Source organism: Macaca nemestrina, chromosome 15, assembly GCF_043159975.1.
Source record: "Macaca nemestrina isolate mMacNem1 chromosome 15, mMacNem.hap1, whole genome shotgun sequence".
NCBI lineage: Eukaryota > Metazoa > Chordata > Mammalia > Primates > Cercopithecidae > Macaca > Macaca nemestrina.
In genome coordinates, this window is record NC_092139.1 from 22830891 (window position 1) to 22857262 (window position 26372).

At 44.3% G+C, this 26372-nt stretch overlaps 1 long non-coding RNA gene across 1 annotated transcript in view; it reads right to left on the minus strand.

The window, feature by feature from the left end:
* The window catches only part of LOC105496370 (uncharacterized), a 187416-nt gene that overhangs the window by 33400 nt on the left and 127644 nt on the right, over positions 1-26372 (minus strand). Inside the window, exons 2-3 of the long non-coding RNA XR_011614321.1 lie at positions 16772-16904; positions 3989-4073 (exon numbers count right to left, since the gene is read on the minus strand). This is a non-coding gene — a long non-coding RNA (uncharacterized lncRNA). The remainder of the gene's footprint in view (positions 1-3988; positions 4074-16771; positions 16905-26372) is intronic.

Below are 26372 nucleotides of genomic sequence, written 5' to 3' on the forward strand. Positions count from 1 at the left end.
TGTGTTCTCAGTTGGTGTTAATTATCATGGAAACCTGTTTCAACCCAAAAACTCTCTCGGCGCATTGAGGTACTCTTTCCCGCACAGGCTCCAGGAGGTAACCAGTGTGATGCTGGCTGACAGTCAACAAGACTCTCTTGTATCGAGACCTTAGGGAGAGGAGGACTCATGGTTCTGTAAGAAGCTCTATTAATGCTTCCCCCTCAGGAAGACTTTTGTGAAGAATTCAGGATATTCTGGCAATTCCAGAATAGGAGTTCCAAGCTCAACAGCAAATGGAAATCAAATTAGGAGGTGCTGGGTCTAAAACCAGATGTCCCCATGAATGGGGCAGCAGGAAGAGTACCCCAAATCAATTGAGGAGTCCATTTGAGGGGTTGCAATCCAAAAGACATATCCCCTTTCCCAGACTTTGTGGGATGATTGCCCCTTGTACTTGCCAGAAAATGAGTGTAACAACTTCTTGTCTTGGGAGAAATTTGTATTTCACACAGAAGGATATATTATGAGAGCATATGCATCAGGGGTTCCTGTTCATCTGGTGGTCAGTGCTGGCCTCCCATAGTGTGTGGGGTTTTCCCTTTGTTTCAGAGCCATTGATAAATCTGGATCCATCTACCTACCCAGGTCATGGCCAGAGCAAGGGTCAGAGTTTATGCTGATTCTGGTTGAGCAGCATGTAAATCGAATTTCCACCGTTGAGACATGTCCTACTTTACCACCCCTGTGAAATACCCCTGCCTCTCACTCAGTGGTTATTCAGAGCCAGTAATGCAGGGAGTCTCCCAACAAATGTGATGGGGATAGGACAATGATTGGATTATGGTAACAGCTTCAGAATCTAGAATTTACTTCTACCCTAACCTCAGCACCAGGGAAAAATAATAAGGCATTAAAGAGATAAGTAAATTTTTTAAATAAGTTAAAAATCTGGTCCTTTATTAGCTATACTTAGATAAAAGTGAGGTTGGGGGGGGGGGGGAAGGTAGAGGGGGGTGGTCAGTTTTTATTCTCATAGCAAACTTACTTCTTTCATTGGACTGGATCCTTTCTAATTTGAATTGGTTCAAATTGGAGCTAAATATCTGCAGGTAGGGGTCCTGGGGAAGACTAAAGCATACCAATTAATATGCATTGGAATCACCTGGATATGGTATTAAAGTACAGATCCTGGGTGGGTAGGTCCGGGGTGAAGACGAAGGTTCTTCATTTCTAAGGAGCTACTAGGTAATGGTGATGCCACAGACTAGCCATCCCCAAACTTTTAGCACCAAGGACCAGTTTTGTGAAAATTTTTCCACAGTCAGGGGGATGGTTTCAGGATGATTCAAATGCATTACCTTTATTGTGCACTTTATTTTTATTATTACACTGTAATATATTATGAAATAATCATACAACTCACCATAAAATAGAATCAGCTGGAGCCCTGAGCTTGTTTTCCTACAACTAGCTGGTCCCATGTGGGAGTGATGGGAGACAGTGACATCATCAGGCATTAAATCCTTTTTTTTTTTTTTTTTTTTTTTTGGTTTTCGTTTTGTTTTGTTTTGAGACGAGTCGCGCTCTGTTGCCCTGGCTGGAGTGCAGTGGCGTGATCTTGGCTCACCACAACCTCTGCCTCCCGGGTTCAAGTGATTCTCCTCCCTCAGGAGTCCCTATAGCTGGGACTATAGGCCTGTGCCACCATGCCCAGTTAATTTTTGTATTTTTAGTAGAGACGGGTTTTCACTGTGTTGGCCAGGCTGGTCTTGAACTCCTGACCCATGATCTACCCACCTTGGCCTCCCAAAGTGCTAGGATTACAGGCATAAGCCACTGCACCCAGCCAGGCATTAGGTTCTTATAAGGAGTGTACAACCTAGATCCCTCGCATTAGCAGTTCACAATAGGGTTCTCACTTCTATGAAAATCTAATGCTGCTGCTGATCTGACAGGAGGTGGAGGTCAGGCAGTAATGCTTGCTGGCCTGCCACTCACCTCCTGCTGGTGTGGCCTGCTTCCTAACAGGCCACCAACTGGTATTGGTCCATAGCCCAGGGGTTGGAGACCCCTGCTGCAGACCACACGTCTTGAGTAGCAGGTTATATTCATTTCCTATTGCTGCTGTAACAAATTACCAAAAGTTAATGACTTAAAACAACATAAATTTATTCTCCTACAGTTGCATAAATCAGAAAGCTGATAATGGGTCTTACGGGGCTAAAATAAAGGGGTCAGCTGGGCTCTGCTCCTTCTGGAGGCTCCAGGGAGAATCCTTTCCTTGCCTTTTCCAATTTCTAGGGGTGCCCCCATTCCTTGGCTCATAGCTTCTTCCAGAAATGACAGCATTCCATCCTCTGCTTCCATCACCACATCACCTTCTTTAAATCTGACCTCCTGCCTCCCTCTTATGAAGACCCTTGTAATTGACACCCACATGGATAATCCAGGATAATCTTCACATCTCAAGAACCTTAATCACATCCACGAAGTCTTTTTTGCCATGTAAGATAATATATTCAGAGATTCTGGGGATTAAGTCATGAACATTGTGAAGGGGAAGGCAATTACTATTCTGTCTGCCACCCAAGGGATCAGTTCATCTGAAGAAGATTGAGAAGGGCACAGCGGTAATTGGGTAGATAGATGATGGGTATTTGGGGTATGCTGGGATCATACAATGACAAGGGGCTGCAAACAGGCACCATTTCTAGTTCCTAGCATTTGAGCAGATGAGGAGGCAGGCCACAATAGCTACCAGAGAGTCTGAGAGCAGGTACTGGGCTCTGGGATGAAATTAAGACAGGTCTTCAGGGACTGCAAGGGGGCGCAGTTAGGGGCCTGGGACTGACCAACTCTAGAAGTGATGGAAGGCTTAACCTGCCACATGGCTGTTCCAAGTCTCGTTTGACTAAGGACATGAATCTAAAAAGTTCTTGACTTCTCTCTCTCACCACCTCAACTCCCAGTGGGACCTGCTTCTCCGGCCCTAATGATGACCAGCAAGGAGGAATTGGTTGGCAAAGTGTAAGTGACAGAAGCCTTGAGGGAAAGTGACCATATCAGCTCAGGGTTCCTAATGGCTGAGAAAAGGTTGGACACACATCCTGAAACTAAAAGCAGCTTTCAGAAAGTCCTAATAAAGACTGTCACCAGGCCATGACAGAGATGACGACTCAAGGCAGCTCTCAAAGCCCCAGTTCTGACCATCTGTGTCTCCAGGAAGAGAGGTGGAGCCTATACATAGATATCTCCCCAGGGGCTTGAGTTTTGAAAAGTCAGATAAAGATAGAAATTTGACACATCACCCAGGACTGGCTGGTATGAGTGTGACGCTGATGAGTAAAATGGATAAGGAAGCTAAAGCTCCAAAGAGCTGGGACTAAAAATTTGTTCCAAGTGTGATAGGCTTTTGTGGCTTGGTTTAGAAGATCAAGGAGATCTGACTGCAAGGGAGGAAGCCAGTGTCTGGGTCTTGGCTGGACATTCTCCATTCATCCACCCTTGCCCCCGTCCTGCCCCTCCCTACTCTGCTTTGAATCCCAAGAGAATGACTTCTACGGCTCTATCACCAACCTCTCTTGCTCTCTGGTTTCAGCTAGGCTTAGCCAATAAAAAACCCAAGCAGGAGACAGAAGAGTGGAAGCAGATAAAGCCAAGACATTTTTCTTAAGTCCTGCTGAACCAGAGTAAGCCATGGCTGCATTCCCCTACCCAAGGCCACAGCTCCTATCACTTAGCCCTCTCTTAAAATTATAGGTCTCTTTTGGGTGCTGGTAACTCGACTCAGCAAGGTGGGGAAAGAGCCAGCTGGAAAACCTTCTCTCCTGACCCCACAGCCAGTCCTTGGCTCTTCTATCAGCTGCTGTGGATCCTCCCTGGACCTTGGGCGCCCTGGATATTCACCAAGGAGCAACGCTCAGGACTTTAGATACCACCTTTCAAGGCCACGCATATTGGCTTAGCAGATCATAGCAACAAGAGCCAACAATTGTCAAATACTTACTCCCTGCAGGTCGCTGCTCAATCATGTGCCTTGTATTGACCCATCTAATCCTCGCTCCAATGCTACAGGGTTGTCCTTCGCTGTGCTAGGAGAGGGACACAGAGGTCAGCTATGGTCCCTTCCCTTCAGGAAACTCAAAATCTAGAGGGAGGGACAGGCAAGCTCACAGAAATCTCAGTATATTTATATAATAAAAACAACAGTAAAGCTTTGATGAGGGTTTGCTACTTGTCAGGACTTCATTTGGATCATTTGATTTTTCACAGCCGCACTATGGAGTAAGGGAGTGTTATTACCATTTTTACAATGAGAAAACTCAAGCTTAGAAAGCTTAGGTGATTTACAAATGCAAGGGGTTTCAAAGAAGCTGAATGCAGGTCTTTCCGACTCCAGTTAGTACTTTTAACCCTCTCATTACATCATGCCACCTGCATGTGAACGTGTGTCTCCATGCTGCACAAAAGGGACCATCACTCTGGCTGCTGGAAAAAAATAGGTAATCGATATCAATCTATATGGAGAGATATATATGTTAGATGGATAATATGCAGAAATATGGTTTTAATAAAAGAGCAATTAGCAAAGTATCAATTGGCTACATAGCTATTCCCAAAGGATTAGGTTCCATCTGGTAGAGAGGTCCCCAATGGTATACAGGCTGGTGTAGGGTCAGGCAACCCATGGGGGTGTCAAAGTTAGGCACACACCCTGTGGCATCTAAGGGCAGAACAAGGCAGTGGCTGTTCCCTGCCTAGGCTGACAGCTCCTTGGCACATTGAGCAAGTAACGTGGTGGGGTGAATCTCTCTCTTGCCCCCTATTCTAAGAACATTGCAGTTCCTGACGAGGGCTGCCTGTCCATCATTGGTTGGAACAGCAGGCCATGCAAGGAGCACATGGATTCATTCCCCAGCTTCTCCAATCAGGCCCCATCTTCATTTGCAAACTTTGCAGAATGTGCTTGGCAAATTCTGTAGCCAGCCCTGATAGTGTGCCATGGGGCTTGAGCTTTGTTCTTGGATTTATTCTGTCCCAAACTATTGTTGATGACTTGTAGAAAGATGTAATCTGCCTAGTGATACAGGTGTAAATGTCAGGGGAAAAAGAACAAAAACCAAGAACCACAGAGAAACATTGTAAGGAGAAATTTCTGCTCATTCTCAGGAATATCTCTCTCCACTCATCAGTGGGAGAATGGATTTTACCTACTAGAGGTCTAAGGGGATAGAACTTGGGAGCACGTTCCCTTGTCACTGGAGATGTTCAAGCACAGAGGCTGGCATGGGTGGGTCGTGGCGTGGACTCCCCGAGAGATGGGTGACTGAAGAGTTTGTGAGGTTGTGAGTTTCCATCTTGTTTGCCCCAGGCAGATATTTTGAGTTCTTCGAGCAAAACCCTTTCTTTTCTCCTGGCTGGGTCTAACCCCTAGGTCTTGGCCTTCATGGCACCCCTGGTCCCCTTCCCTCAGCACCCCCAGCAACAGTGCCTCTAACCTGCCTTGTACCCTATCTGTTAGTGCTGCCCTCTTCACACCACCTCTCAGGGAGTCCAGAACACAATTTTCCTGTATTCTCACCTCCCTTTTCCTCTCCCAAGGCACCCAGGCTCTCTGCTTGACACCCCCTCCCTCCATCATTGGTGTAGGTGCTTCTGTGGGTGTCTATGTTCAGGCACTGATATGTCTACAAAGTAGGACTCCTTTAAAAGGAAACAAGATATATTCAAAGCTTGAAAACTTCCCCCGGAGTTTGGCAAAGTGTCATTTCTTCCTGGAAAACAATGTAGTCTGAAGCAGATTCTGTCTTTACATTTTGGGTGGGAGAGGAAGAAGCTCTGATCTGAGGTGGTGAGGGGCTCAGAAACCAGTCCTGGTTCTTTAATAAATGATGTGTGGTTTTCAAAAAGTCACTTCCCCTCTCTGAGCCTCAGTTTCCTCAATTATAAAATGAAGGGACTGGATCACTCAAGATCCTTCTGATTTTATAATTTCATTTTACTTGGCATGTTCTGTTCCCAAATAGTCCTGGAACTCAACAGCCATGCCAACCACTAGAATGAAGGCTCTGGCTCTCTCTATATAACTCAGCCTTTCACCCCCAAAGCAGCTCTTCCTCCTATATTCATCCTGGTTGGCTTCCTTCACCCAGTAACCTAAACCTAAGAAATCACCTAGACTTTTTGAGTGTCAATCTTTGTCATACCACATAGCTGATCAATCACCAAGTTCTATCTATGATAATTATTAAAAATCTCTTATGTATAAACTTTCTTCTCCAGCCCATTGGCCTTGCCCAGTTCAGGCCCCTATCAACTCTCATAGATTTTTGAAACTGTTTCCTACCTGATTTCCTGACACTAGTGGTTATACTCCCTCCTATACCAGCTGCTAGGGTTAAAAGCCCCAAAACACAAAACTATGTTCAACATCCCCACCCCAAGAATCTTCAGTGGTTCCCCACAGTCTAGAAAATAATACGCAAATGTGTATCCTGCCCTTCCAGGCTTTGTGATCTAAAACCCTGTCTATTCATCTGTCAGAGACTCAAAAATGATAAGGACAATAATGTTACTTTTTCTGTGCCAAGCTCTGTACAAGAACTTTATATGGAATATTTCAAGTCACAGCTCGGTGAAGTCATCCTGGCTGCAGGTGTTTCCAATCACTCCTTGACTTTAAGGAAATTGAAATATTTTGGGTTCTGATGTGCCCTCTCAATTCCAGTATCCATATACCCTAAAGCTCAAATTAGACATGTTACTTCATTCACAGAAAAAAAAAAATCTAGGTCCCTATCAAGAGAACCATGAAAATGCAGAATAATGTGGGGGCAGGTATCCTAAAGCAATTAGTTAAGAACAAAGACAAACCATTATGTCATCACATAACCATTTAGCTTCATGCAGATTGCAGTCAAGATACTAAGAATTAGGAGAATTGAATTCAAAATGTTTTGCAGCCCCTTCTTCCAGTTGATTCTAATTCTCTTTGAAAATTAGGCTTCCATATGGTTAATATTAGGGATCTGTAACATTAGGAATCTGCAGCCTTAGCTCATTAATACTCATTAACAGGGAAGGCTCATAATAATAACCCTTCGCATCTGTGCGGCCCTTTATGGTTTTAAAGCGATGCCATATGCATTATCTCATTTAATTGCCTTTAATCCTTGGGATTTAGGGTTCAGCTAAATATGTTCACTGACTGAGGATAGGGATAACCCCACTCAGGGATCATAGGGAAAGATGACAAGACAAGGGGTACCTGTGATGTAATGAAGAAATGCAGGGGTTAAATTAGTTAAGTGTAATGCTCTGAATTACAGAATATTTTTAAAAGCAACGCTGTCAAGGCTGCTTGCAAGGAAATAAAGGAATAGAAAAAGATCTATCTCTAGTGAACAGCTAACAGTTAACTTATAATTAGCACATCAGAGTGTGGCCCACTGAAGGCTGGACTTGCCTTCTTTTGCAGCAATGTGCTTGAAAAACCACAATCTCTGCCTGGATAAATATCTTTCCTGCGCTTTGCCTTCATTTTTTTTCATAAGCCAAGGGTGATGCTCCCCCATGTGCAGTGTGGACACACACATTCACATACATGTGGTGTAATGAGAGGGTTAAAAGTATGAGTTCTGGAGTCAGAAAGACATGCATTCAGCTCCTTTGAAACCTCTGGCATTTGCAAGTCACACCTACTCTGTAAGCTTGAGCTCCCTCATCTGTAAAAATGGTAATACTTCCTTACTTCATAGTTGGCTATAAAAAATCAAATCAATTAATCCAAATGAAGACTTGACAAGTAGCAAACCCTCACCAAAGTGTTACTATTGTTTTGATATTATTATTATTTTGTACAGACAGGATCTCACTATGTTGCCCAGGCTGGTCTTAAACCCCTGACCTCAAGCAATCCTCCTGCCTCAGCCTCTCAAAGTGCTGGGATTACAGGCATGAGCCACAGTGCAGTCTATTGTTATTATTGAAATACATTGAAATTTCTGTGAGCTTGCCTGTCTCCCCTCTAGACTTTGAATTTCCCCTGGGGCAGGGATCTAGGCTGACCTCTACATCCATCTCATAGCACAGCAAAGGACAACCCATAGCATTGCACCAAGGATCCGGTGGGTCAATCCAAGGCACTTAACTGAACAGTGACCAGCACCCAGTAAGTACGTGATAATTGTCAGCTCTTGTTGCTATGATCTGTCAAGCCAATATGCGTGGCCTTGGAAAGTGTCTAAAGTCCTGAGCAAGGCTCCTTGGTGAATATTTGGGGAGCCAAAGTCCAGAGAGTTCCATAGTAGCTGATGGAAGAGCCAGTGACTAGCCCTGGGGTCAGAAGAGAGGGTTCCCCAGCTGGCTCTCCCCTCATGTTGCTGTGGAACTCCAGGCAGCTCACTTGCTCTCCAGGCCTACATTTCCCCATCTTTTAACTGCAAGTAGAGTAGGAGGCTCCTTAATGACCTCCCAACTTGAGACTGCACTATAAGGCTAGAGTTCTTAATGGGCATGTATGGGCCTGCCTTCTAGTAAGTGTGTTAACACACAAAAAATACACTGAATCTTTCCGAGCACCAGTTGCAGCCTGTGTAAATGGGAAGTGATATTGTCTGCATTTAATAGTTGTAAGGACTCAACGAAGTGAGCTATGAGGGCCAATAACCAAAAACACAAGGTGATAAGCAGCTATTCTTCCAACAACCTTACCTGCAGATGATGTCAGTCTCACAGGTTAGGTTCTCAAGGTGTGGCCTCCAGACCAGCAGCACCACCATCACCTGAGAACTTGTTATAAATGGAAATTCTCCAGCCCTACTTGAGAGCTACTGAATCAGAAATTCTGAGGGTGGGGCCCAATCATCTGTTTTAACCAGCCCTCCAGATAATCCTCATGCACACTAGAGCTGGAAAACTATGGCTCTGTAAAGGTTGGTGATGGAGATGGAGAAATGGGCTGTATCTGTTAAACTGAGGCAGCTGGAGCACTGGAGATCAGAAGTCTGGGTCAGATCCTGACCCTACTACTCACTATCTATGGAAACTTGAACAAATAATTTACCACCTGTTAGCCTCAGTTCCCTCATCTTTGAATGAATACAATAATGACCGTCCTTCCAAGTGCTTCTAGTTTCTCAGGGATTACAATACCTCCTAGAGTGGCTTTGTGGAATTAACATGCACAAAGTAATGTCTGGGCCTTGCACAGAGTTCCAGCTGTCAGACTTTTGTTTACTTTCCCCTCCCCTCTGGTCAAACAATTCTCTTCATATTTCACTGAAAATGCTCAATTCTTTTTGACCTTTGCAGTTTGCTCCTGCCATTCACTTTATCTTGGTGCTCCTCATATGTTAATATGGCACATGAAGTACTTGGATAGCCCATTAAAATGCAGATTCTGATTTCTTAGGTCTGGGGTGGAGTCTGAGATTCTGCATTTCTAACAAGTTCCCAAATGTTGCTGATGCTACTAGTTTGTGGACAACACTTTGAGTAATAAAGATCTAGCCCACATGACCATCTCCCAATGCCCACCTAATAAGGTCCTACACCTTCCACCATGACACTGACAATAGGTAAAGTATGAGTTGGAGAACAGAGAGAGCCCTTTGGGGAGAGACTACTACAATAGTCCTTCCATGAGACAGTCTGTGCTCCAACTAGGGAAGATGGCAGGAAGAATCAGTTAAGGAAGGATACGACTGAGAAATTAGAGCAAAGATCTTGGGCTGATTGACCACAGAGCTGTGAAGAACACCAGCTTCAGCGGATTTATCCACTGAGTCAGAGAATAATGGACGAGGAGCCAGTGAGTAGGAGAGGAAGGCGGTAATCAATTTGGACATTCATGAACACTGTGGGTCTGGAGTACCCGTAGGTCATCCAACTGCAGATGTCAAATAGCCATTTGGATATTTGGGTGTGGCACTCAACAGAGAACTCGGTGCTAAAGGCTGAACTTTGGAGGTCACCTGCATGCAGAAGCTGTCATAAATTTGGCTGAGATTGTCCAGAAGGGGACAGAGAAGGCACCAGAACTACCTATGTGGGTGCAGGGTGCACACATGCACTCATCTATGCCTATTCTATCTCATCCCCCAAACGCACCCCAACCTGGGGGTTCTGTGGAGACGGAGATCTAGATAGGAACTTAGATATCTCCTTGATGGATAAAAATGTGAGAATTTTGGAAGCAGTTAAATCTGGATTTGGTCAACTCTGCTGTCTCCTAGCTGTGTTGACCTCAAAGATGTTGACTCACTTCTCAGAGCTTCCATTTTCTTATCTGTAAAATGAGAACCATAACACTTTCTCAGCTGGGTGGATGGAGACTCAATATGATACATGCATGTTTATAAGGTGCTTCCTGGCACCCAGTAGGCACTCAGGAAATGTGAGTTGTCTTCCCCCTTCCCTCCCCATTGCTGCCTGAAGGTCAGTAATTAAATGGTTCTTGGTGGTGACACTCTTAGGTAGTGGACGTTTTCAAACATGCACTTCATGCGGTGCAGGATGTCTGACCTACCCAAAACAGAGATTTCTTTGACCATCTTTCTGTGTTTCACCAAGGAAAAGAGCCCCATGCACCTCTCTTTTGTCACATCCCTAGGCCTGTACCTGACCTTAAAACTACAGCTTCCCACATCCCCAGACATTATATCCCACAGTAAAAGTTTGTTGAATGAATACCACTTACATATGAGAAATCCCAGGCTCGGAGATGTCAAGAAACTTACCCCAGGTCACCGCCGTCTTAAATCCAGGGTCACACGGTTGAGTGTAAAACCCATGAAATTTTCACTTTTCAAATGACAGTAAGAGTTTTAATTGATTTTTATTTTTAATTCTACTCCTCTCAAGTCGAAGTTGATGGTCTGAAAATGGATCCAAATGGCTTTTGCATTTGCCAAGGTCATTCCCTATCTATCCAAGGGCAGAATTCTGCCCAGGAGTCATTGTATGTAGAGGCTGCCTCTAGTGACCTTGCTGTGGGAAAGTTTTCTCTGGAGTGTAATGGACCTAAAGGGTCAATGCTGTTTTTCCTGGCTTTGTGCTGCCTCTTGTTCATGTGAAAACTCCCTCCCAAGGACGAAGCTCTAGTCAAAATGGTTAATATTGCATTATGCTGTTGAGAACTAGAAAGCAATTCACAGCAGCAAGAAAAAATAAATAAATAAATAAAAATAAAATAAACTAAAAAACAGATGATTTTAGGAAACAAGTGGAGCAGCTCCATCTCTCAGGTTTTCAACTGGGCTTCCTGGGAGAGGGCAAACAGCAGGTCCTTCTTTCTTCCTTCCTCACCCCTCCGGCTGTCCTCACCTATTCTGAAGCTGAGGGGGACCTCCACCTGCCCATAAGGCACCCCAGTATTATCACCACCACCAATCAAGATCTGTTGGGCTCTCTTGATTTCAAAAATAATTGTATGCCCCTGCTAACAGGTCTGTACTTCCTAAAACCTTTTATTAAACAGGAAGACAAAGTGAACAATTCAGAGCTCATGGTTCAAGCTTAACAGCATTCGGCCCAAGCAACTAGGAGGCAGAGACAGAATGTTTGCTTATTAATAATGCACCAGCTATAATTACCAAGCCGCCACAAGATCAGCACACTCACCCAGCTTCTTTGGTCTCTACCATACACTGCTTTTCACCCTGAACCCACACAGAAGAATTTGCAAAGGCTTAGGAAGTCTTCCCCAAATGTCAAGAAGCAAGCAGTCTACAAATCTCCAAACCAACTTCATAAGAGTTTGTAATCACCTGTGTGTGTAGATATTTGATTAAATGTCTGTCTTCTCCTCTAGAACATGAACTCCATGAGGACAGAGCCAGTGCCTGGTTGGTTCACAGCAGGCACTTAGTATTTACAGCATGAGTGAAAGAATAAAGGATGTACATGGAAAGGGTGGAACATCTCTCTTCCTTGTCTCTATATTCTGCCAATCAGCCACAAGGCATGCTGGGAGCCAGTGGGCAGGAAGGAAGGACCACAAAGGCTTGGGAGCTAAACCAGCTATAGGGATCTGGACCCTATGTGGACTGGCAGCTGGAATCACGTGTAAAGGAGGCTGTGAACCATCTCCCACTAAAGGCCCTAATTAATGGTTACTGAGTAGGTAGAAGGTATGTTTTACAATGGCTATGGCTGGGACCAGGTGGTACAACGGTCAGTGAGGCCTGTGTTGATGCCATCTCATATTATCAAGACACATGTCTATCATAGCACATACAACCTGCCTTTGCCCAAATAAGTGAACCTGATCTATTTCCCAGGACCAGCGATGAGAACTACCTAACCAAACATGTTTGACCTTGAGCAGGAGTGAATCAATGCTTTATTCATCACAATTCTTGAACCAGGAGCTCTTTATTCGTACATAGCAGCCAATGTGACCATGAAGTGGGATCAAAATCAAAACCAAAGAGTGGGGTTAGAGTTCCAACTAGAAGGGAGCTTTCAGCACTCATGGCTGGGTGCCCTACCCTTGGCCTCTCAGCCTCAATCATATCAGTGCTGCACCTCCAACTGCCATGCCCGCAGTTATTTGCCTCAGGATTTTCTCCTATTTCCAAAGCTCACTTTTGCCCATGTAAGTGGCAGACCTGGAGGTGTAAGAAAATTAACTCAACCCTCCTCCCTGTACCTCCTCAACTAAGACTGATGGGAGTTGGTGTATAAATACCCCAGTTCTCTCACTATTCAGGGAGGATGACTCTGTGATGTGATATACACTGGCTCCCAGACACTCCCCAGTGGGTTAAGCTCCAGTCAGCACAGCATTAGCAAAGGTGGGTTTGCTAATGTAACTTTTACTAGCTGCCTTTCCTTCCCAGTTTTCTGCTCCCTCTCCATGCTTCCTAGGATCAGTTCTTAACATACACCCACTTGGACCTTTGCCTCAGTTCTCCTTTTGGAGAAACCTAAACTAATACAATTTGTATGTGTAAAGGCCAGGAGAGGAGAAACGGGAGGGGAATTGAGAAATGTCAAATGGTGTTTGTTGAAGGTGGAACAGGTAACAGGAGATGGGAACAGGGCAATTGAAGCAGAAGGCTAGGGACAACCCTAAGGGGCCTCCTATACAAGGCAGGGGCGTCTGGTTTTGTCTGGAGTGCAGTCACCAACTGTTGCTTGGGAAACAGTGCTGTATGTGAGAATGGCTCTTGGGGTCAAAAGGAACCCAGCAGTACCTAATCCTGCCCCCTTCCAATATTTGAATCCCTTCCACAGCATCCCCATGTCTGTCTGAATGCTCCCAGTAGAGTGAGAGCTCACTCTCATCAAGCTGTTCATATTGGCCAGGTCTACCTAACTTACAGAAAGTTCTAAAAATAGCCCTCTTATTTCTTAGAAAGATCTCATTGTTCTACCACATAGAAGTCCTGAAATATATAAACTGTCTCTTCCCTGACTCTTCTGTTCTCCAGGCTCAGTCTCTCCATTTCCTTCCACCATTCTCCATATCACAAGGTCACTTGTCTCTGCCCCATCTCAGGCCCTGTCCTCTTCATGCACTCTAGACCCCTAGCTTTGGGAATGATATTCCAGATGTCAACCAACTAGCCCAGAACACAGGAGGCTTCCAGTATCTGCTTCCAGAGAGTGTCTTTTGCTCAGTAGGCCAACACAACAATACACATAATGACCCTGACCCACAAGCTGTGACTAAAACCACTTTCAGCCCCTCATTCATTCATTCAACATATGTTTTATTGCATACTTATTGTATGCTAGGCACTGTTGCAGGTGCTGGTTATGGATCCACATTTTTTTAATCCCTTATTTTATGGAATTTATATTCTAGAGCAGAAGTCAGAAAACTACTTCAAATCTGGCCTGCTGCCTGTTTTTGTAAATAAAGTTTTATTGAGACATTACCATGCCCACTTGTTGGTATCTATATTGTCTTTCTGTTTTAACACTACAGCAGCAGAATTGAGTAGTTATGGCTGAGACCACCTGGCCCACAAAGCTGAAGATCTTTTCTCTCTGTCCCTTCATAGGAAAAGTGTGCTAACCCTCACTCCAGACCAGCTACTGGAATGCTACATACAAAGACCCTGCTCTCTTAAAGCTTGTGTTCTAGAAGCTTATAATGTATCAGGCAACATTCGGGCCATGGGGGATTCTGCAATTTGCAATCAAAGAATATTCCCTCATGAAATATTCTAAAAGGCCAATTATGTATGTGCCCAACTCTGTGCATGGCATGCATACAGAGGTGAACTTGACTGACAAAATCCTTACCTCCATGGGCTTCCCAGTCTGGTTGAGGATAAGGTAATAAACAAACATGCAAAACTCAGCTTTGGGTGATAATAAATGCTATGAAAAAAGTAAGCAGAAGCTGGGATGTCCTTGTAGGGGCTGCCATCCTGTGTCTCCACAATCCTGTCCCTGTGCAGCTGTTTTGGATACACACAGAGACCCTGCTATGTGTCCTGCTACATTCCATCTGGTTGAGCTAGGCTTTTGGTCCTGGGCTACTGAGATGTAAACTGTCAATACCATTGGCCACTTCAGCAGGATCCCTAGAGGACTGGCCCAAACTCAAGCCCTAAGGAGGCGGTGCCTACAGATGCACAATACACCTTGTGTGTCCTCTCATCTCCTCCTTTCAAAAAGAGAACAGCTAGATGGCTGTGTGTGTGTGTAACACTTTAAAGGAATCTTTACTGCTTCGTTTAACTAAAACATTTTTCCACGTTTCCATGCAAGTTCTCCTGCTCAAGCGTTACTTCTAATTACCATTTTCCTTTTACAGTGTGTTGTGTGGAGCTGCACAGAAGTAAGCTTATGGTGAGCAAAAGCCCCAGGGTGGCAGGGAAAATAAGGCCTTGCTATTAGAGGACTCGGTGAAGCGGCAGCTTCTGCATCTTCCCGGCAGGGGAGAAAAATGGTCCAGAAATTGCACTGTATTGGGCCAGACACAGCTCAGTAGGACCTGGCTCTGAGATGGCTTTGTAAAGTAAGGAAACACCATTGGCTTTGAGGGGTTATGGAAGTTCTACTCAGAAGCTCTACCCAGGACTCCCCAGGACCTGATTTCCTCATACATGCTTTGTGTTCTTTCAACACATATGCAGTGATCATCACGATGAGGCTTGGATATGTCAAGCTCTTATGTGTGGAATGCACATATGCCAAGCATTTAGAATGGTGCCTGGAAGATAGTATGTACTTGATAAATCCTTGATTGTTATTATGATGATATCCAGGCACCTCCTTCATTTATTCATTCATTCATCCATTCAACTTTCTAGCAAACATTGGTGAGAATCAATGATGTCCCAGACTACTGGAGATACACAGATGAACACAGTAAGGATGGATACAACTTATCCAGAAATGAGACACAGGATGAGGGAGAGGGAGGGCTAAAGGATTGCAACACCATCTTGTAAATAAAGTTTCACAACACCCTCTTAGAAGGATAGTATTATCATTCACTGAGACTAGAAACAAGGAAAGGTCTGCCCTGAAAGGGATTGGGTCATGAGTAGGTTTGGGAGCATGATGAGTGGAGATGTCTGTGGATATCCCAGCAGAAACATTCACTGGGCTGTTGGATATATAGGCCTGGGGCTCAGGGAGAAGTCTGGTCAGTCGTAAGCAGTTGCTTGGGGCTGCCTGAGCATCGCCTCCTGCAGATCTGGCCTAATGCTCAGAGGAGACCAGAGAGCGGTTACCGGGGCCTTGAGGATGTTAGCATAGATTAGCTTTCAGAGTGTCATTATTTACCTGAAGACCAAGGGCACTGACTAGCCTTGGACCTCTGCCCAAGAAACAGGTGGGCCCAACTGATAGGCCACATTTTATGTACCTATGTATACATATATATCCCCCTATTATATATATAATACTATATGTCTATATTACGTATGTATTACATATATAATATACAATAGCTATAATAAACATATTATATACATATAAAAAATACACAAAATCTCTAGTGTACTGTTTGCCCTGTCCCAAATCCTTTACAAAATTAACTTATATCCTTGCTGCAACCCTATGATTAACTAATATTATTAAATTTTATAGATAAGAAAAGATGAGAAACAGAGAGGTTAAGTAACTTGTTTACAGTCTCACAGCTATTAAGTGATACAAGCTGGGATTCAAATTCAGTCTGGCTCTAGGTCTCCGCTCTTAACTGTTGTGTTGTTGCTTCTTACCAGCACTGGTGCAGCTCCTGCACAGGCCTAGAGAAACGTACCCATCCTCCCACCATGCCTGGAGCTGGCTGGGCTCACAGGAAGGGCAGGGGTCTCCTCTGCCAAGGCCACAGGTAGCCCCTCACCTGGGGCCCCTCTCCATGGGACCCTCTCCTCAGACAGAAACCTAGCCCCTGCTTCTAGCCTCTGCTCCTTCCTTCTTGCTCACATGCTGTGCCAAAGACAGTCCCAGGGCCCCGGGCACAGCAGCGGGGACTGGAGTCTTGGCAACAGGATGTTGGCTCAGACTGCTTCAGTGTGGGCTGCCTCCTCCAGCTTTATTAGTCGTCTTTTAAAATAGACTTTTCTATTTCAAACACCTCCACTTACCACTTGCTGCTCATCTTTCAGCAGATCCACTGTGTTTCCCTGTCGTCGGAATATGCTACACGGAATATCACAGACATGCTGACTGTTTGTGAAAGAGCAGCCTCTTGAGAGAGAGCTTTCTTTTCCTCTTTTAATTAAGTCATTTTCCAGCTGGCCTTTTTCTTTTTGAAAGGTGAGCTTCTGATTACTGATTGTTCAACCATTAATTTCAACATCTTCATCACACTTACCGGATTGAGGCAGGAAGCATCTTTAGCTGATCGGGCAGGTCTACCTTCTTTCTTTGCAAATGAACCAGCTATATCTCAGAGACGGAGCTTGGCTTGTCTGAGATGACACAGCCAACTAGTGGCTGAGCTGGGGCTGAAACATGAACCAGTTAACATTGCAGTGTAAGGATTTAATAATAGCAAGAATCGTGTTGATAATAATTCATATTTATCACACTGTTACAGTTTGCAAAGCATAAACTTTAGTTCTCAGATCTCTGAACCCTCCGTGTTCTATGGGTCATGTGCATGGCTGTCTCCCCTGAGGAGAAAGGGCCTTCCTCCAAAGCCAGATGTCCACTCTACCAGCTTCTGGGATTCCAAGCGCTACCATCCTATAAGAATAAAGTGCCCACGATGACGTTTGAGGCTCATCAAAGGGTAATGAGCCCTTATTGGAGAGCCTCATGTCAATCCTGTAGTCATCCCAGGGCTAACTCGGCAGTCAAACTCCTCCACCTCCCGAGACACCATCTCTCCCTCCTCTTCCTGGTGGCTGTGTTTCCCCATGAGGTGGCAGGAGGGCACTTGGCTTCCTCCACTAAACAATGAGATGTCTTCCCGGTAAAGTCTCGGCAATGACAAATGTCAACACTGCAAGATGCACAGAAAGTGTTTCATCCAACTGTCCTGCTTTGAAGATCGGGAAGCAGAGGCCCAGGGAAGGGAAGGGACTTGCTCAAGATTACACTGATTTGACACAAGAAACTACCTCAATCAGTTGTCTATTGTCCTCTGTATTCTAAATACCTAGCACTAAATGTGCTGGGTCCTCTCTGCCTCTGGCTAAATGCTAGCTTGAGCATGTTTTCTTTATTGTCTTGTTAAATAAAAATGATCCTGAACTTGCTGATAAGATGGCCGAATAGGAACAGCTCCGGTCTGCAGCTCTCAGCGAGATCAATGCAGAAGGAGGGTGATTTCTGCATTTCCAACTGAGGTACCCAGTTCATCTCACTGGGACTGGATGGACAGTGGGTGCAGCCCACGGAGGGTGAGCCAAAGCAGGGTGGAGCGTCATCTCACCTGGGAAGGGCAAGAGGTCAGGGAATTCTCTGCCCTACCCAAGGGAAGCTGTGAGGGACTGTCCCGTGAGGAACCATGCACTCTGGCCCAGATACCGCGCTTTCCCCACAGTCTTCACAATCCGCAGACCAGGAGATTCCCTCTGGTGCCTACGCCACCAGGGCCCTGGGTTTCAAGCACAAAACAGGGTGACCATTTGGGCAGACACAGAGCTAGCTGCAGGAGGTTTCTTTTCATACACCAGTGGCACCTGGAATGCCAGCAAGACAGAACCGTTCACTCCCCTGGAAAGGGGGCTGAAGCCAGGGAGCAAAGTGGTCTAGCTCAGGGTGTCCCATCCCCACAGAGCCAAGCAAGCTAAGATCCACTGGCGTGAAATTCTCGCTGCCTGCACAGCAGTCTGAGGCTGACCTGGGACACTCGAGCTTGGTGGGGGGAGGGGCATCCGCCATTGCTGAGGCTTGAGTAGGCGGTTTTACCCTCAGTGTAAAAAGAGAGAAGAATCAAATAGATGCAATAAAAAATGATAAAGGGGGTATCACGACTGATCCCGCAGAAATACAAACTACCATCAGAGAATACTATAAACATCTTTACACAAATAAACTAGAAAATCTAGAAGAAATGGATACATTCCTGGACACATACACCCTCCCAAGTCTAAACCGGGAAGAAGTTGAATCCCTGAATAGACCAATAACAAGTTCTGAAATTGAGGCAGTAATTAACAGCCTACCAACCAAAAAAAAAAAGCCCAGGACCAGATGGATTCACAGTTGAATTCTACCAGAGGTACAAACAGGAGCTGGTACTATTCCTTCTGAAATTATTCCAAACAATAGAAAAAGAGGGAATCCTCCCTAACTCATTTTATCAGGCCAGCATCATCCTGATACCAAAACCGGGCAGAGATACAACAAAAAAAGAAAATTTCAGGCCAATATCCCTGAGGAACATGGATGTGAAAATCCTCAATAAACTACTGGCAAACCAAATCCAGCAGTCCATCCAAAAGCTTATCCACCATGATCTAGTCGGTTTCATCCCTGGGATGCAAGGCAGGTTCAACATACACAAATCGATAAAAATAATCCATCACATAAACAGAACCAATAACAAAAACCACATGATTATCTCAATAGATGCAGAAAAGGCCTTCAACAAAATTCAACACCCCTTCATGTTAAAAACTCTCAATAAACTAGGTATCAATGAAACGTATTTCAAAATAATAAGAGCTATTTATGACAAACTCACAGCCAATATACTGAATGGGCAAAAACTGGAAGCATTCCCTTTGAAAACCAGCACAAGACAAGGATGCCCTCTCTCGTGACTCCTATTCGACATAGTATTGGAAGTTCTGGCCAGGTCAATCAGGCGAGAGAAAGAAATAAAGGGTATTCAAATAGGAAGACAGGAAGTCAAATTGTCTCTGTTTGCAGATGACATGATTGTATATTTAGAAAACCCCATTGTCTCAGCCCAAAATCTCCTTAAGGTGATAAGCAACTTCAGCAAAGTCTCAGGATACAAAATCAGTGTGCAAAAATCACAAGTATTCCTATACACCAATAACAGAAAAACAGCCAAATCATGAGTGAACTCCCATTCACAATTGCTGCAAAGAGAATAAAATATGTAGGAATACAACTTATACTGGATGTGAAGGACCTCTTCAAGGAGAACTACAAACCACTGCTCAAGGCAATAAGAGAGGACACAAACAAATGGAAAAACATTCCATGTTCATGGATAGGAAGACTCAATATCGTGAAAATGGCCAAACTGCCCAAAGTAATTTATAGACTCAATGCTATCCACATCAAGCTACCATTGACTTTCTTCATAGAGCTGGAAAAAACTACTTTAAATTTCATATGGAACCAAAAAGAGCCCGCATAGCCAAGACAATCCTAAGCAAAAAGAACAAAGCAGGAGGCATCATGCTACCTGACTTCAAACTATACTACAAGGCTACAGCAACCAAAACAGCATGGTACTGGTATCAAAACAGATATATAGACCAATGGAACAGAACAGAGGCCTCAAAAATGATACCACCCATCTACAACCATCTGATCTTGGACAAACCTGACAAAAACAAGCAATGGGGAAATGATTCCCTATTTAATAAATGGTGTTGGGAAAACTGACTAGCCCTATGCAGAAAACTGAAACTGGACCCCTTCCTTACACCTCATACAAAAATTAACTCAAGATGGATTAAAGACTTAAATGTAAGACCTGAAACCATAAAAACCCTAGAAGAAAACCTAGGCAATACCATTCAGGACATAGAACTGGGCAAAGACCTCATGACTAAAACACTGAAAGCAATGGCAACAAAAGCCAAAATTGACAAATGGGATCTAATTAAACTAAGGAGCTTCTGTGCAGCAAAAGAAACTATCATCAGCGTGAACAGGCAACCTACAGAATGAAGGAAAATTTTTGCAATCTATCCATCTGACAAAGGGCTAATATCCAAAATCTACAAAGAACTTAGACAAATTTACAAGATAAAAACAACCCCAACAAAAAGTGGGTGAAGGATATGAACAGACACTTCTCAAAAGAAGACATTTATGCACCCAATAAACATGTGAAAAAAAGCTCACCATCACTGGTCATTAGAGAAATGCAAATCAAAACCACAGTGAGATACCATCTCACCTCAGTTAGAATGGCAATCATTAAAAAGTCAGCAAATAGATGCTGGAGAGGATATGGAGAAATAAGAACACTTTTACACTGTTGGTGGGAGTATAAATTAATTCAGCCATTGTGGAAGACAGTGTGGCAATTCCTCAAGGATCTAGAACTAGAAATACCATTTGACCCAGCAATCCCATTACTGGGTATATACTCAAAGGATTATAAATCATTCTACTATGAAGACACATGCACACATACATTTATTGCAGTGCTGTTCGCAATAGTAAAGACTTGGAACCAATCCAAATACCCATCAATGAGAGACTGCGATAAAGAAAATGTGCAACATATACACCATGGAATACTATGCAGCCATAAAAAAGGATGAGTTCATGTCCTTTGCAGAGACATGGATGAAGCTGGAAACCACAATTCTCATCAAACTAACACAAGAACAAAAACCCAAACACTGCATGTTCTCACTCATAAGTAGGAGTTGAACAGTGAGAACACATGGACACAGGGACGGGAACATCATACACCAGGGCCTGCCAGGGGGTGGGGGACTAGGAGAGGGATAGCATTAGGAGAAATACCTAATGTCGATGATGGGTCGGTGGGTGCAGCAAACCACCATGGCATGTGTATACCTGTGTAACAAACCTGCACGTGGTGCACATGTACCCCAGAACTTAAAGTATAATAATAATAATTTAAAAATCATCCCATAGGGAGTAGCAGTAAAAGTGTAGGACAATAGCAACTCACCCACCTCACCCCTGCGTGGTCCAGCTCCATGATTCTCAATCCTGGCTATGCATCAGAATCCCCTGTGGTACTTTATAAAAATTCTGATTCCCAGGCCCTGCCATAGATTGAATGGATCAAAGCCCCCAGGAAGTGAGGCCCTGGCATCTGTATTTCTTCAAAGCTGCACAGGTGATTCTAACAGGCCGTCAACAGGTACACCTGATGGCCAAGAATCACATCAGCAGTTTTAGTCATTATGATTGAAATGGAATGTAATAATTATATGTTTGAGCTTTAATAGCTTAATTCTAATACAACTAGAACATGAAGCTGAGAGAATGTGAAAGGTTTCTGACCAGAGGAGCTCTTTCTGAGGCACACCTAATATGCAGCAGGCAGGCTTGAAGTGTCTCCATTCACCCCTGCTTGCAAAAAGAACACATCAGACCATATACCCATGAAGTCATAATATGCCTCACTCATGAAAACGATGAATGCTCAGGCATGAATAGGACTATTTTTTATTTGCAAATTAAGAACATAGGTGGTGAATAATACAATTACTGATCAAAATTGATCTTAGTCTTCCCAGGTGGTCTTTGCCTTCATTATCTCTAGTACTAGCTCTCAAAACCCAGTCTGTCCTCAAATCAAGTAGAAAGTCTAAGTCTCAAAGTCAAAGTTCTTTTGAAGGACAATAGGTTCATATAGAAGATAGAAGGGCCTAAGGAAAGGCATAAAATAAAATAGGAGTTCCTGTGAGACTCAGGATAACTGTACTCTGGACTCCATCCCCACCCTCACCCAGACATTCACTCTTAGTGCATAGCTGAGTAGGGACAAGGTGGCAAGGGTACAAGAGCATCCTCAAAAGTGACAATTCAATAACGAAAAATGGGCCAGGCATAGTGGCTCATGCTTGGAATCCCAGCACTTTGGGAGGCCAAGGCAGGTGGATCACCTGAGGTCAGGAATTAGAAACCAGCCTGGCCAAAATGGCGAAACCCCATCTCTACTAAAAATACAAAATTTAGCCGGGCATGGTGGCGCAGGCCTGTAATCCCGGCTACTTGGGTGGCTGAGGCAGGAGACTCACTTGAACCCAGGAGGTGGAGGTTGCAGTGAGCCGAGATCATGCCACTCCAGCCTGGGTGACAGAGCAAGACTCTGTCTCAAAAAACAAACAAACTGTACTGCCTGATGAGAGAGAAGGAGGGGTAGAGGCATTTAGTCCTAAAGCTGAAGAAAGGTAATAAAAAATCAAGGAATTTTTTCAGCTGTTTTAAGAAATACAAGACAGTAAATGTTCAAATTTCCCCTGAAATGAAACAGGGCACCTGTTATGCTACAGTAAGAGGAAAATAAAGGTGGAAATCAGCACTGGTTGAGGCTTGAATGCCTTTTCTGGCTGTGTATTATATTCGTATCTTTTACATTCATCCTCTGCTCCTGATTCAACCATCGGCCCAGCTACGTTCATGAACTACAAGGATCCCCATTTTGAGGATGAGGAAAATGATGCATTTTTACTGTTTTGTTTATCTTTTTTTTTTTTAGAGATAGGGTCTTGCTCTGTTGCCCAGCTAGAGTACAGTGGCATGAGCATAGTTCAATGCAGCCTAGAAATCCTGGTCTCAGGCAATCCTCCCACCTCAGCCTCTTAAGTAGCTGGGACTACAGGCACGTGCCACCATATCCGGCAGAAATGATGTCTGAAGTAGTCAAGACCCTCCCAAGATCCAACAAGCAAGGAGAATATTCAGCTAAATTTCAACGCAGTCCCTTTTAACTCCAAGTGAGGAAGAGATAGCTTTCCACTGCGGAGACAGAGCTTTGTTAGGATACAATGAAAAGCAAGAGGGTCCTGGTGTGGTGGCTCACGCCTGTAATCTCAGCATTTTGGGAGGCCAAAGTGGGTGGATCACCTGAGGTCAGGAGATCAAGACCAGCCTGGTCAACATGGTGAAACCCTATCTCTACTAAAACTATAAAAAATTAGCCAGGCATGTTGGCACACACCTGTAATCCCAGCTGCTCTGGAGGCTGAGGCAGAAGAACCACTTGAACCTGGGAGGCATAGGTTACAGTGAGTCAAGGTCATGCCACTGTACTCCAGACTGGGCAACAAGAGTGAAACTCCATCTCAAAAAAAAGAAAGAAAGAAAGAAACACAGAGGAAGGTAAGGGAGGCTTTTTTAATCCATTTCTGAAGGAGCCATGGACATCTGGCCATTGGACTAGTATATTACTAGTATATTGGAACTTGCTCTAGCTAGGATATCAGAAACATTCCTTTTTAGCATTTCCAACTGGCAAACTGGAGCTGTACGTGAAGAGGAGTATTAAATCACCCCTCTTACACTTCCATTTTGCAATTATTTACCCTTCTCCTGTGTCATTATTTCAAACCCTCAGACTGTCATTTTTGCTCTCCTCCGAGTTCCTCCCACTCCTCCTTTCATGGGGAGCCAAGAATTGCTTCTTCCTCTCTGCCATGTTTTCTTGGCCACATCTTGGGGCAGGACCCAGGGGAACTGCTCAACAAAATGAATAAGTGGTCTGGAGAATTAGAGATCAAGAGAGCACCGGCAAAATGAGGGATGTTTAAACCAATGTTTATCTGCCAGACACTAAGCTATTAGGTTGGTACAAAAGTAATTGCTTTTAATGGCATTACTTTTAATAGCAAAAACTGCAATAACTTTTGCAACAACCTAAGAAAAGTTTATATCCATTATGCCATTTGATTTTCATGATAAACTTGTGAAGGGATACTATCCTCCATTTCACAGATGAGAAAGCTGAGGCATGGGAAAATTAAGTAACTTGCCCAAAGTCATACAGTACGTGTCAGAAGCAGGCTTTGAACCCAGCACTAATCCAGAAGCCTGTGTTATTTCCACAGTACAATGCATCTGCAAGAGCTAGGAAAGAGCACCAGTACGGAGTGGCTGGGGTGGGAGTGGTCAAGGGTGCAGGTAAAGGTTGGTCATCTGAAGGTCGGAAATGGCTCAAACTAAAGTTCAGGGATATTAGTAAGGGTGCGATAATAACAAGGTGTTACCTTCAAGTTGGATAATTTAAGGGAACTTTACTAAAAAGGTATAGGCACAAAGTAGGAAAACCACAAAGAATAATGCAGAACTTCAGGAACAGTAAGGGGGAATGCTCTTACCCACCCTAGCTGTATTAGTCTGTTCTCACTCTGCTAATAAAGACATACCTGAAACTGGGTAATTTCTAAAGAAAAGAGCTTTAATTGACTCACAATTCCATGTGGCTGGGGAGGCCTCACAATCATGGCAGAAGGCAAAGGAGAAGCAAACGCACACCTTACATGGCGACAGGCAAGAGAGCTTATGCAGGGGAACTCCCATTTTAAAACCATCAGATCTCATGAGACTTATTCACTACCATGAGAACAGTATGGGGGAAACTGCCCCCATGATTCAATTATCTCCACCCAGACCTACCCTTGTCATGTGGGGATTATTACAACCCAAGGTGAGATTTGGGTGGGGACACAGCCAAACCATGTCTCTAGCCTATAAGGAGCAAGGGGAGGAAGTTACTGGAAACCGGAGAGGGACTGCCATGTAGAGAGGGTCAGCTACCAGGAGCCTAGATCCTGTGGAGACACAGGGAGGCAGGCAGGGGAGTAAGGATCCCTACATTACTCCTCCCCTTCTCTTGGATCTGCTGCTGGTGCCAATCAGCTGAACCCATCTGGAAACCAGAAGGAAGGGAACCCATAGGTGCTCCATTCAGTCAGTCTCCCCGGCACAGAGCTGGGTGCAGAAGGGTAGAGAGCGGATCCAGAGGAGCAAACAAGAAATTCACCCTCCCACTTTCTTGGAGAAGCAAAAAGCTGTAGAGATCCAAAGTCAGACCAAGGGGAGCAGTGATGGGAGCTGGATTTCAGATCCCAGTCTGTTGCGGAGAACCTCCTGGGATGAGATCTTCATGCCAAGATACTCCTTTCAAGGGCTCAAGGCTCACATTCTGTGGTTATGGCTTCAACTGTCTTAAAGACATCAAGACAGTTGGGAATCTGTCTTAATGGGGTCTGGGAATCTCAGTTCCCAGACCAAGCACCTGAGAGCTGCTGCCTACTCCTACTCCCATCCTTGCTGCCTTCCTACCTTCCAAAAACATACCGGCTATAAGCAGAGGTTTTGATCTAGATTCAAATCCTGGCTCCACCTCTCACCAGTTACCTGATATGGAACAAGTTATTGAAACTCTCCCTTCCTCAGTTTCCTCATCAGTAAAATGGGTATAAGGACAGTGGCTCTTTTAATAGAGTGTATAAAGAATGAATAACGTGGTACCTGCCACACACCAAGAGCTCAAAAATTAGTAGCAATTATCTGTTGAGCTTCAGACTATGAGCTAGAAGGAGAGTTGTCTGTAATGTTTATGAGCTTCTGATAAATGCCTCTACAGGAATGCACCAGTGACCCTTGCCAAACATAAGGAGAAGTGCTAATGGGCAAGTATAAGGAGCCTCTGAAGAAAGACACCAAGGCTCCAGTCATAAATCAGAAGGAAGCCAGAGGCTGAGAATAGTAAGTTACAGGCAGCAATTACTAGGTTTATGTCAAAAATGTATGTGAACTTGGAACAGCCAAACAGCAAAGGATGCATCCCCAGCCTCCCTCAGCAGCTGTGAGTGAGGAATGTTGATCGACCACAAGCAGCAGCCATGGAATTCAGCCAACACTTCACCTGAAAATTTCTAGGTTTTGTTTTGCACCCTGGAACCAAGCAATCCTTCCCAGAGTGGTGAGATAAACTGTTCGTGATCATTTCACAGAGGCATCTTTGCAAACAGTATTAGTAGAGTCCATTGGCATAAAAGTTGCTGCATTTGGGTGAATCACTGCAGGAGCAAATAGGAACAGAATCAGCTAAAACAATAAAATTAAGTTGGTAAGACTTTTAGGAGGCAAAACTGAAAGAAAACATGTCACAAAGACTAAGGTGTCTCTGCAATTGGTTTATCCACGGTCCTGCTATAAGGTAACAGGTTGTCAATATCCCCACCAGGCAAGCAAGGTAAGTGGGGGACACTTCTCTGGAGGACCACGTCCTGGAGCTTCACTGGGAACAGAGGTGCTGTGCTCTC